Source organism: Pelobates fuscus, chromosome 3 (assembly GCF_036172605.1).
Source record: "Pelobates fuscus isolate aPelFus1 chromosome 3, aPelFus1.pri, whole genome shotgun sequence".
Taxonomy (NCBI): Eukaryota; Metazoa; Chordata; class Amphibia; order Anura; family Pelobatidae; genus Pelobates; species Pelobates fuscus.
In genome coordinates this window covers 351,959,063-351,973,102 of record NC_086319.1, presented here as the reverse complement: position 1 = coordinate 351,973,102, position 14,040 = coordinate 351,959,063, and the positions used below count along the sequence as shown (strand labels likewise).

Sequence of the window (14,040 nt, the reverse complement as noted above, 5' to 3'; positions counted from 1 at the left end):
GGGTTTTCTTTAAAATAAAATGTACTTAAATGTATCTATTTTTTTTCCTTTTTTTAATTCTTTTTTTTTGCATGTGTGTCTGTGAGGTGCTGTGTGCGTGAATTGTGCTGTGTGTGTGTGTGTGCGTGTGTATGTGTTAGAGGGGCAGTGTGTGTGTGAGGCGCTGTATGTGGGTGAAAGGTGCAGTGTGTGTGTGTGTGTGTGTGTGTATGTGAAGGGTGCAGTGTGTGTATGTGAAGGGTGCAGTGTGTGTGACACGTTGTGCGTGTGTGAGAGGTGCAGTACATGTGTAAAGGGGACTGTGCGTGTGTGAGGGGGGCAGTGTGCGTGTGAGGGGGGCAGTAAGTGTGAGGGGTGGAGTGTGTGTGAGGGGGCAGTCTTTGTGTGTGATTGAGGGGTGTAGTATGTTTGTGTGTGGGGGGGCAGTCTGTGTGAGGGAGCAGTGTGTGTGTGTGTGAGGAGGACAGTGTGTGTAAGGGGTGTGCGTGAAGGGGTAAGGGATGTGTGTGAAGGGTGCATAAGGTCTATGCTTTGTATGGGTGTGTGAGATGTAAAAATCTATATTAATGTCTCCTCCTTCCTTCTTTTTACCTTTTACCAGAAAGGGGGGACATAATGCTGCAAGCCCTAGTGGTCCAGTGGTGGCATGTTCACTTTACCCTGCAGCTCCTCTGGTTGCAGACTGACACTGCTGTCTTCCTGGGGGCAGAGCACTGTATTGGAGCATTGTCATGGTAACACACGTCACCGCTCTGACCATCCTGTTCGCGGGAGGAACACAGAGCCTCCCAGACCCTTCCCTCCCTCTGCTGGAACTAAGTGCCAGTGTGCCCGTGTGGGAGATTTTAGATTTTTTTGCTTACAGCAGGACTGACTCTGCATGGGCTGGCAGTTGAGATGAAAGGATCTCCCCTGCCGGCCTTGGTCCACGGCCATCGAGGCTCACTGGGCGTTTTCTGCAGAACCCACCACCGCCCACTTGAAATCCCAAACCGCCCACTATTGACTACCCATGGGTTAAATAAATCCGTTAATGGTTTTGTTAGCACACCACTAAGCTATTTTAATAACTTTGGGTGTATTCCATCAGGCCCCATTGATTTATTTGACTTTCCTTTTGACCGTTGAAATAGAACCTCTTCCTCTGTAAACCCACATGTAACAAAGTTTTGTCTAAAAGTGGCCAGCTTCAATTTTCCATTGGTTCACTGGCTCAAAAACAACATTTAAAATAACGGGTCACTGGTGAAGGAAGCCATAGACATGTGGACAGGAAATCTCAAGTATTACAAAGCCGTAGTTCATTCTTTGCATGGCACTCTGTCTTATCCAGCTGTGACACACACACAAAACCGGAATGGGGGCATTAACCCCTTAAAGACCAGGATTATGGGGATCTCTTATAATTACTGACATGTCATTGGTACTGAAAGAGCTAACAAGTGAACATTTCCAAGCTTGCTCTTAACGAAAGTCCACCAATATGAATAAATTCTACATGTGTTAAAGGGACACTATAGGCACCCAGCTCATTTAATCTCATTGAAGTGGTCTGGGTGCAGTGTTATTGTCCCCTTAACCCTGCAATGTTTATATTGCAGGGTTAAGACAGCCTCTAGTGGATAGGCGTTTCCTGCAGTTTCACAGAGTTTTAACCCTTTAAAGGAACACTATAGTCACCTAAATTACTTTAGCTAAATAAAGCAGTTTTAGTGTATAGATCATTCCCCTGCAAGTTCACTGTCATTTAGGAGTTAAATAACTTTGTTTCTGTTTATGCAGCCCTAGCCACACCTCCCCTGGCTATGATTGACAGAGCCTGCATGAAAAAAAGAAACTGGTTTCACTTTCAAACAGATGTAATTTACCTTAACCCCTTAAGGACCAAACTTCTGGAATAAAAGGGAATCATGACATGTCACACATGTCATGTGTCCTTAACCCCTTAAGGACCAAACTTTTGGAATAAAAGGGAATCATGACATGTCACACATGTCATGTGTCCTTAAGGGGTTAAGGGGTTAAATAATTGTATCTCAATCTCTAAATTGAACTTTAATCACATACAGGAGGCTCTTGCAGGGTCTAGCAAGCTATTAACATAGCAGGGGATAAGAAAATCTTAATTAAACAGAACTTGCAATAAAGAAAGCCTAAATAGGGCTCTCTTTACAGGAAGTGTTTATGGAAGGCTGTGCAAGTCACATGCAGGGAGGTGTGGCTAGGGTTCATAAACAAAGGGATTTAACTCCTAAATGGCAGAGGATTGAGCAGTGAGGCTGCAGGGGCATGTTCTATACACCAAAACTGCTTCATTAAGCTAAAGTTGTTAAGGTGACTATAGTGTCCCTTTAATCACGAGGTGGGATGGCCAGACAATAGCTTTAGGGCAGAGGGACACCATAGTGTAAGGAATACAGTTTAGCATTCTTAACGCTATAGTGTTCCTTTAATATATTGATTGAATTGTATTCACTCGGACACCCAGGATACTCTGTGAAATCTCAATTCGATGACTCAGTTATCACAAATCAGACCTGTTCTAGTTAATGCACCACTACTGGCACAACTGTACTATTCAATTAAACTGTGCTGGATCTGACTTTAACGTCAACATTATATTCTACAAAACATTGAGTTTGTTATTACCTATCCTGTATGTTGCATACATATTAAGTCATAATGCTGTATTACTTTGCTTATATTGCTGGTGTCAATGACAGTCACAAAGGTCAAATAACAAAACGTGCATTTTTGCATCTGAAATACATTTTGTTTTGGATGATTCAACTTTCATCATCACACAGGGTTTTGCAGTGATGGAATGCTATGTATGTGTTACATATTGCTGACCTCATTAAATCAAGCGTGATATACAAATCCTTGGGTCTCCGTGTAATGTTAAGCTGTAACAACCTAGCCCTCTGTAGACAAACATCTCTTGACAAGTCTTCTTCCTTTGGTTGGCTTTACAGGCAAACTATAGTCACCCAGGTAACCTATCTCAATGAAGTAATCTGGGTGCAATATCTTTGTCTTTTTAACCTTGCAAAGTAAACACTGCAGTTTCTAAAAACTGCAATATGCTACATTGCAGGGTTAAAAGGACAGAGACATTGCAACCAGATTACTTCATTGAGATAGGTTATCTGGGTGACTATACTGTCCATGTAAAGTCAGGGTTAAATCCAGCTCCAGTGGTTGCCTTACTGAGAGCAATCTTGGATGAATACATGGTGCATGCCATATATGCAGTTCCATAATAATCCTCCATGTACCAATGCCAGACAATGTAATGCCTCCTCAATAATGTTACAGGAGGCAGAGAGGTAAGCAGTGCTGAAGGAGCAGTGGCGGACCTAGTGCAGAGAGAGCAGTAACAAAACTCGTGCCGAGGAAGCAGTGGCGGAACTAGTGTCAAGCACTAGGGCCCATCCAGTGTTCCATATACTTAGGTCAACCTGGTGGGCATTTGTCAGCAGGAGCCCAGTCACACGCTGTGGGCCTATAACGGTGTGACAAGGCCCCCTTCTTTTCAGCAGCCTGGGAGGAAGTGACAGCCGCAGAGAATGGAGCTGCACAGGGGGAGCAGAGAGGAGCAGACCGCGCAGGGGAGCAGGAGAAGGCAGAGAGGAGGGGGCTAGACCAGGAGATCCAGCCCCTAACTCCCACTTACCTCAACCAATAGACTGGACCACAGAAAAGCCACCCTCCAGTACTATAAAGGTAAGAAACTGGAGGCAACCTATAACAGTGTAAATATTGACCTGCATTTATATACATTGTCAGTGTGTATCTGTATTGTCAGTATTTGTATTTGTGTTTCTCAATGTGTGTCAGTGTGTGTGTGTATCGGTGTGTCTTTAAATCTGTGTGTCTGTATCTGTGTGTGTCAATCTGTGTATGTGTATCACCGTGGGTGTGTAGTAGTGTATGTGAATATGTGCATACATCTCAGCATCCAAATGCCAACACTACACACAAATGCACCCCTGCATCCAAACATCAACACTACATACAAACACACCCCTACATTCACACACACCCTTACATTAACACACACTCCATATAAAAACATGCTTACATTCAAACACACAAACCCTGCTCAGTGCTAAGTACAACCCTGCAAGCATGGGAAAATGGTAGATGTTAAAGCAGATGGGGGATCTACCTTTTGGCCAACCTTGCGATAGTGGGGTCCAAAAAATATTTTGCACCAGAGCCCTCTCTGTATGTTAGTTCTGTTACATCTACAGCGTTGGAAAAAGATAAAAATTATGTAATTTTATTAATTTTGTTTGCACAAGGGGGGGCTGTATCTAGCTAGGGGCAGGGGCACTATCGGATTAGGAATACAGTTTTGTACTCCTCACACTATAGTATTCCATTAAGCTTTTGCATTTTGTCAGGATGAAAGGTGTTAAATAATTTGCACTTGACATGCTCTCTGAGGCGTGTGAAATGCTTGTTTATTAAAATTTAAAATTTGTTAAGCTTTTAGTGCAGCTCCCCAGCATAACACTGACAATGCTGCTTTTGGGATGTTACCAACACACAGAGCCCAATACCAGTTCTTTCAATTGCTAAGCTAAAGCACTGACAGATTCATGTCTATTGACTACAAGGTCTCCTGGGGTCTGACGAGTTGCACTCGACATACGCAGGAGTGTAATCTTTCATTTTAGAATACACAGTAAAACTAGCCTTAATTAAACCAAGACATTCTGCCAGAACATATGGAAACTGAAATGAAGACTGTTTTATTTCAGAAAGCCGTGTAGCATAAAGGTGACAACAGTGGGACATCAATGTCACAGTGTGTGGTCATAGTTAATCCCTGCTGGTTTTCAGAACAGCAATCAACTTAGTTAGATGTTAATCACAGTGGGTGAATAAACAAAGGGGCATCAAGATGCATTTGCTTGGGGGCCTAGACTTCAGTGGTCTACTCTCCAGCAGATAGGGGCAAAATAAAATGGATTCTTGTAGGAGCCAGTATGTGATAGCTCGAAGCCATCGTTCGAATGGTAGGAAAGAATTTATGCAGTCAATGCAAATATGCTTCTAAAGTAATTTTTTTTTTTTTTTTTAATATAAATAATAATGACAAATGGAATAAAAATGCATAAACAAATGAAAATTCCAGTTATTTCACATGCTCGCATACAAATTTTCACAGTTTTGTTATGGCTTAGGATAGGTGTGATAATGTTACAAAGGCGTTTTATGAGCACCTTGTTAGCGTTTTAAACCACGTAAATGAATGTTTAAATCCATTACAGCATTAAACAGGTGACATACCATCCAAGTAACTGCCTAAAAATGTCAAATGTCACTCATGATAGCACATGTAAAGATGTGTATCGGCAAAGTGGCAAGTGAATATTTTTAGAACATCCTTGAAAAAAAAAGACAAATGAATAGAACATCATCTGCTTATTAAGACAATAACGGGGACCACACAAAGTGGTGTCCCCTTTCAATATTCATGTGGCCATGCAATAGCAGGCACATATTCTACACTGAGCAGATATATGCATCATCCAATAATGCTGTATGGGAAAATAATGGCCATTTCACTTATTGTGCGTCTTGTATAGGCTCAAACAAGAACAGCTCGGGACAATCTTTAAATACCAGCATTAAAGGAACACTATATGTTAGGAATACAAAACTGTAATCCTAACCTATCACAACAATGGCCCCTTGATGGAAATCAGACACTATGTGTGGGTCCCCAGATTCCTATTGTGTTTTGGCACCTTGTGCAGTGACGTTTTAGCCGCGAGGCAAACAAGGCATTTGCCTTGGGTGGCATTTTCCAGGGGCGGCAAAAAACGCTGCCCCCAAATGCCCAGGGCAAATGCCCAAATGCCTTGACTGACATGCCGGGCTGGGCGGACGGCACGGGCGGGTGGGCGGCTGGCGAGGGAGCACCTCCTCTGAGCTGTCTGCTCAGCTCTCTCACACGCCGCAGATTGAGGCTTGGAGCCGGAATGTGACGTCAAGTCCGGCTCCGCCTCCGAGCCTCACTCTGCGGCGCGCGAGGGAGCTGAGCAGACAGCTCAGAGGAAGTGCTCCCTCGCCAGCCGCCCGCCCAGCAGCCACTGGACCACTAGGGAGAAGGAGAACCCCCTCCAGGGACACTGCCAGACCAGTTTAACCGCTTAAGGACCAAACTTCTGGAATAAAAGGGAATCAGGACATGTCACACATGTCATGTGTCCTTAAGGGGTTAAACTAGCTTCCCTTTCTCCCATTTGGTTCTGGGCCCTTGCTATTGTCTGACCCCACCCTTCCATGTACTATAGTGCTCTATTCACCCTATTGTACCTAAATGAGGCTGTTGGGGGCATAAATATGTGTACTGTGCTCATTAACCAAGTGTCTTCTGGTGTTTGTGAAAATAGTTCTGATTACTGCTATGCTGATGGAAAGGGTGTCCAGGGCTATAATCCTAGTAGCCTGGTCCAGGGTGGACAAAGCCCTCAAAGATCCCAGTCAAGCCTCAGCGACTGGGTCTGAAGTGCTCCAGGGTCCCTGATAGCTACGAGGAAGCGGACTTGGCGGAGGTACTCGGTCAGAGTACTGGAGCTCTGTCACACTGCAGTTTTTAAGAACTTGCAATTACTACCTGCTAGGGTTAACTCCATCTCTAGTGGCTGTCTACCAGAAAGACACTAGAGGGATTTACGGGCTATTAGGCAACTTTTGGTCACCTAACTGATGCTGGACGTCCTCACGCTATGCATGGGGATTTCCTGCATCACAAAAAAACCCATTGGAAAGCATTGAATAATATCCTAATGCGAACGCGGGGGAGGAGAGAAGGTAGACCCGAGCCATTGCTGAGGGACATAAGCGCTGGACCCAGCTAAGTGACAGAAGGAGTTTTTAACCCCTTCTGCACCACGAAGGGGGGCTTGACAGACGGGGAAGCTATAGTGCCAGGAAAACTAGTTTGCTTTTCTGGCACTATAGTTTCCCTTTAACCACTTCAGTGCTGGAAATTCAGGCAGGAGGCAGAGCACACTCAGAGAGAAGAGCAAGACTCCTCACTGTGGAAGGAGCTAAACATCGATCTGAGAGGATCTCCCAGATCTGCAAGTATGTATCTCTCCCCACTTTGCCTGTCTCAGGGAGCATAGGGAGAGATACAGTCAGATCTGGGAGATACTGTCTCAGAGTTCCATCAGACTGAAATACCGGCCACTGCATTGACGGTATTCCTGTAATACCGGCACTGGCCACAAAACCTCAAATACTGGGTGGCAACCCTAATACCACTGGCTAGGCAACCTAACAAGACTAAAATGTAACAAATTAACAGGGTCATTCACTAAGCTGTGAATTGTTGGGAACTGACCAGAATGTTGAAAATATTTTGCAAAAGCTAGGAAATAACAGAGATGAGTTACTTTTCAAGGTCTGTATGTTATATTTTTAAAGGGACACACCAGCCCCCAATAGCACTTTAGATTGCTGAAAGGCTATGTGTGAAGAGCATGTCGTCTTTTTTCCTTTTATAAAAAGTGCAGATTTCAATAGAAATTGACACTTTTATAAATTAACCTGGTTAGATCCCACTTGGCTTTAAAGCAGACAATTGGTCCCGTTACTTCCTGGTTTGGCTAGCTCAGTGGAGAAAAACTCAAGAAGCAGAAGTTTCTCAGAGCACCTGCCGTGCAAAGACTTCTCATTGAGCTGCTTTGGGAAGTCTGTGATTGGACAGCTACAGAAGGTCTTGGCAGGTTTAGAAGGGGTGGGTTTGCAAAGGCAGCAGAAAAGAGACCTGCAGGCTTTGCAAGCTGTTTTTAGATTTACCCCAATGAAAAAAAATGCCTAATTAAATGCATGCATGTTTTCATTTTGGGGTCTATCTACTAAACAGTATGTTTTTATTTATTTTGTATTAGTGCAGTTGAGTGTCCCTTTAAGATAAAGAAAGAATATCAGACTGGTATAAGACTGCAACTCCTAATAACAGCAGTCAGGCATTTCCTGGGAAGTTATGATTTAACTTTTAGTCCAAAAGCACCATGAGTTAAAAATATTGATTGTCATTTAACCAAATCACACCCTTTATTCCACCGTACCAGAATTCAAATTATACACATCAAATTATAGTTCACTGAAAACCAAAGTGCAATACATAGTCACAGTTTCGATTTTATCTCTACAATATACAGATAATATATATAAAATACAATTTAGTATATCTGTTACATTTTGCATATTACATTTATAATTGGAATTACACTACATATCTGTAAACTGAGAACCTAAATATTAATTAGTAAGAGTATGCCAGACATGCTTTGGTTTCCTGGCACAATCATCTCCATGTTTCATCTTTCCAAATCCAATCAATCAAGTGAATGTCATTAAGTTTTAAAACGAACAAAAAAACTAACAGGGTCAGTCACTAAAGTGAATTTTAAATTAAGCAGAACTGAAAAAAATCAACTATACCAGTTTGGCTATTTAGACCTTAAATTGGAAAAAAATTTTAATCCTACCTTTAGTTAATAGCCCTGTAAATGCACCCCTCACAGTTACAGTGTTATTCTAAACACCATAACCATTTCAGCTTTCTGAAGTGGTTATGGTGAAAAGGCACTGTTTGTGCAGCGTTTCATCTTGAGATCTTTTACTTTTATGCCAGTGTGTAGCTCCATCTCAATTAGCAAAGTTTCAGAGCTGGATGCAAATTATATCCAAGATTTATATGCAGCGACTATACACCGTTCACACATCTGGGGCTGAGCTCTCTTTTCTCTCAGGAGAGAGAGAGAGACAAGCCGTGGACCACTCATGCATGGCCTGAGGCTTGGCCATCAGCTCCACATAGCCTGGTTATGAGACAGGCTGTGGGTTATCTGAAATATGCAGCTCTGGCAGACCCACTAAACAATATACTGAGGAAAACTTTCAAATCATTGCTGTTTTTTTTTTATAATTTTATTTTTTTAAGGAGTATTTTCAGCCCATTGTTCCTTGAAATACTTTACATGTTTAAATATATTTACACAGTAGCAGTGATAAAGTAGAGAGGGCCGTGGTGCAATAATTTTTTGGGGCCCCCCTATTGCAAGGATGAACAAAAAGGTAGATCCCTGTCTGTCAGACAAATACCACAATGCATTTCCCGCTGGGGATCTACCATTTGGCTAGCCTTGCAGGGTTGTACTAAGCACACAGCAGTGTTTTTATGTTTGAATGTAAGCATGTTTTTGTATGAAGTGATGTGAATGTAGGGGTGTGTTTGTGTGTAGCGTTGTGTTTTTATGTACTGTTGCCATTTGAAAGCAGTGGCTTAATTGTGTGTAGTGTTTGCCTTTTAATGTAGGGATGTGTCTGTATGTAGTGTTGGCATTTGAATGCAGGGGTGTATTGTGTGTAGTGTTGGAGTTTGAATGCTGAGCTGTTTGCACATATACATATACAGTGCCACACACACACACAAACACTCACATATATACAGACACATGCTGACTCATTCAGATACACACACAGAGATAAACACACACACACTCAGATACACAGACACACAGATACACACACCGACACATACAGATGCAAACACTGACACACATACAGACAACACATATACACACCGATAACACACACACAGAGATAACACATACACAAAAATATCACATTACATATATTAGCCACCCCCTGCTTCCATAATGTCTTGGTACAGGAGGGTGGCTCCCTAAACTTGGGGTCCATTGGCATCTAAGTGTGATGGGAGCTTGATCCTAATCCCTCTTCTCAGTTGTCATGTCTCTCAGTCTCCCTCTTCTGTATGGTCCTCCCCTGACCCGATGTCAAGATTACTAGTTGATCCAGCACGTAGAATTGTGTCACACAGGTGACTAATAGGTTAACGTATTACCGGGCCTTAGAATGGCCGGACTTAACATACCAAAGAATAGTCAGGATACTTGCCGAGGTCAGGGGATACAGTAAGAGACACAACAATAAGAGAAAGCCAGAAGTCAGGTATACAGAATACAGGGAAGTCAAAATCAAAGCCAAAGTCAAAAACCAGAAGAAACTTGAATCAGGAACGCGCTCTTGGACAACCACAAGGGAAACCATGACAGGGCACTGAGCAGGATGAGAACTGGGCCTAAATACCCCTCCTCTAGATCTGATAGGCTGTAACCGGCCTTTGACCCCAAAGGCAGTTCCCAGGTTTCCATTTGCATAATTGCTGCTCAGCATTAACCCTTCTGTGGATTTGGTTGCTGCTCGGCACAACTTTTCCTGTGTGGACAGTAAATGCCATTAACCACATTTTTATAAGCGGATGAATACGTGACACCCGTGTGTCTCGTTGGTATGCTTGGAGGAAGCTTGTACTCACTGGCTTTCACAGACCAAGGGGCCCTGTCACACTGCTAAATGTCCGTGGCGCCTGAACGGGTATCTGGTTAAAGATGTCCATCGTGTGGCCCTAAGTGCATGGGCCACCCAATGGACCTCTTAAGCTTGCGAGCTCAGGTGCACCGTCAGTAGTTTTCCCAGTTTACATGTATTAAAAGTACACACTACATATTAAGGCAAACACAATTTACAATTTTGTAATCAATGCCCTCCGGTTTTGCCAAAGCAAAAATTGCATTGGTACTTCATACACGACATAGATTTGTTTTCAAGGCACCAAAAGTATAGATCACCACAATGCCAAATAAATTAATTAGGACATTTTCTAAACGCACTTACAAAGCATTGTAAGTGCGTTTAGAAAATGATGTTCTCAAATCTCTCCAAATCATCAAGATAAACTTTAGAAATCACTGCGCTGTTAGACCTTTGTCTCGTAATCATAAATGCACATAAAGCATTAAATAAGAATTTTAGCAAAGATGAGGTGTAAAGGGTGATTATATAGATATCTCTCCCTAACGACAAATCACCAAGTCCTAGTGGTTATACAGCATGTGCTTACAAAATAATTAGTAATAAAAATTTCCCAGGGGTCTCACTTTACAGATTTATAATTATGTCTTACAGAATGAAAAAATGCCTCTAGAACAGGCTGAGATAACTATGACAGTGTTATTACTTTCAGGAAAATGTGAGAACTTTCTCTGTTTGTTTTAGCTTGTTATAATCTTGTGAGCAATAAAGTGAGAAAATGACAATTTGCTATATTTGAAATACACAGAAGTGGATTAAAGATTTTCAGAAAGTTTTCAAGTAGAGAACAGGGAAAATTATATAGCAATAATTTAATTTGAGTTGATAGGCAAGATATAGAGACATTTCTAAACAATATTTTGGAGAAGAATAAACAAACCATATACAAAATATAAGAAGCAGGCATGGCTGACCACCGTCTCCCTAACAGGGTTATTCACTAATGTGAGATTTGCATATTTTGGCTTTACATTTTAAAATCACTTTTAATTCTCACTTTAGTGAATAAGCCTGTAAATGTTTGGTTTGAGCCAAGGGCATTGCTAGGGGGAGCTTGGAGGGGGCTGATATAGCCCATAAATTGGGGCTCTGTAGCCCTGAATCCTTTAGCTGCTGATGGGGAGGGGGTCAATTAGGACCCCTAACCTAGTTCTTTTCTGCTGCTCTCCCTCCCAGTCTTCTTGTTGAGCCCTGGCTGGGAGCAGAATCTGCACATTTAAGAGAGAGATGCAGGTAATAGGACACTTGATCCATTTTCCCCATCTCTGTCTGTGCCAGTTTAGCTTACATGTGTGCCAGCTAGTGTATGTCTGTGTGTGTCTATGACAATGTAGCATGTCTGTGTCAGTGTTTGTCTGTGTATGCTTGTGTCTTTGTGTGCCTGTGTCTCTGTAGCCAGTCTATGTTTGTCTGTGTATAAATGTGTGTGCCCTTATGTGCATGTGATTGCGTGACCCTGTCTTTGTTTGTGTGTGTTAATCTCTGTTTATCTATATGGTTATGTATGCATCTGTAAACATGCATGTATTTGTATGTGTGTCTGTAAGAGTCAAGCTGGGAGTAAATGTCTTTAAGTATGTATCCAAGTCAAGACACATACACTGACCAGCCACAACACTAAAACAACCTGCTTAACATTGTGTAGGTTCCCTCAAAAACAGCCAAAACAGCTCTGATGCTCTGACTCACCTCTGAACATGTCCTGTGGTATTTGACACCAGCACATTAGCAGTTGCAAGCTGGGGCCTCCATGGATTTAGATCTGGGGAATTTGGAGGCCAATGCAACACCTTGAACTCTTTGCCAGGTCCCTCAAACCATTCCTGAACAAATTTTGCAGTGGCAAGATACATTATGTTGCTGAAAGAAGCCACTACCATCAGGGAAGACTACTGCCATGAAAAGGTGTACATGGTCTGCAACAATCTCTAGGCAGGTGGTACATAACAGCAACAAGAATGCCAAGACCCAAGGATTTCAAGCAGAACATTGCCCACAGCATAACGCTGCCTCTGCCAGCCTGTTTTCCTCCCAAACAATGCACACACACCTAACTGTCCACCTGATCTTAAACAAAACCTGATTAATCAGACAAGGAAAACTTCTTCTATTGCTCCATGGCCCAGTCTGATGCTCACTGAAGGTGCATTTGGCAGTTGGCATGGGTCATCATGGCCATTTTGACCAGTCTGCGGTTATGCAGCCCCATTTACAGCAAACTGTGATGGACTATGTGTTCTGACACCTTTCTATCATGGCCAGCATTCGGTTTATCAGCAATTTGAGCTACAGTAGCTTCTGTGTGATCGGAACAAACGGTTTAGCCTTCGCTTCCCCATGCATCAATGAGCTTTGGGCATCCTTGACCCTGATGCTGGTTCACCAGTGGTCCTTCCTTGCACCACTTTTGTTAGGTACTGACCACTGCATCCTGGGAGCACCCACAAACCTTGCCATTTTGGTGATGCTCTGACCCGGTTGTCTAACTATCACTATTTGGCCCTAGTCAGAGCAACTCAAATCGTTTTGCTTGACCATTTTTCCTGCTTCCAACACATGAAATTCAAGAACTGACTGTCCATGTGCTGCCTAATATATCCCACCCCCTGAAAGGTGCCATTGTAACAATATAATCAATGCTATACACTTCACGTGTCAGTGGTTTTAATGCTGTGGCTGATCAGTGTATATAGCTAGTGTCAATGGGTAGAATTTATGAGGGACCAGTTTTGGGGCTTTGAGAAGGCTTTCTTGTCTTGGTTTCAAGCCCTGGATGGTTTTGGACCCTTGCAATTCCCATGGTTTTAGCTAGTAGAGGCTGGGGCACTCAATAATCATAGAAGTGCAAGAGAAAAGATGTGCAGAGATGCCTAGCCTGACAAAAATGTTGCACAGCTTTAACCAAAATATAACAATAAACACACACATGAATTCTCTCATTAGTTAATCTGTTTACCAATAAGGTGTATAATTGGAACTGGAAAATAGCAGCTACAACTTGGTGTGATATTTGTCTACGTCAATGAAAAGGCAATTAAAATTCACAGAAACTTTAAAGATTGAACTTTGTTGTACATATGTTTGCCCAAACTAAGCTAGCACTATTCTTTTTTCAGGCTGAATATTTATATATCTATAAAAATATCTATACTAATAAAATTGATATTGTAAGATAAGTGTCTACATAGTTTCCACTAATATTGAGATTGGCAACTGTTTAAGAAAACAATGCTTTTAGTTTGATATACTATTTTTTACTTGTTTCTCATATTTCCACCTCAATACAACAATAACTCCAGATCTTCTATTTATTTCTCAAAACTACTGGTGCAAATTAGGGATCACTGGCATTGAACATAAACTTAACAAGACAAGAGGATATCTGTGTCAGTGCATATTTTTCAATTACAGTGTCTTATCTCAAGTGTATCTCAAGTGTTTGGAAAGTCACCGTGGGTCATGTATTGGGTCCCTATATCAATTGGGTTACATCGTGGATGTCAAACTCGCATGGATGTGGTAAATGGAGACGCCAAGAGGCGGTCCAGGAGAGAATCGAGACGCGCGGAGGCGGGCAGAGGCGAGCAACGTCACGTCTTGATGTGACGT

General features: G+C 42.3%; 1 protein-coding gene across 2 annotated transcripts in view; it reads right to left on the bottom strand.

Moving 5' to 3' along the window:
* Nucleotides 1-14,040, bottom strand: part of SHANK3 (SH3 and multiple ankyrin repeat domains 3) — a 334,590-nt gene that overhangs the window by 163,293 nt on the left and 157,257 nt on the right. The window lies entirely within an intron of this gene.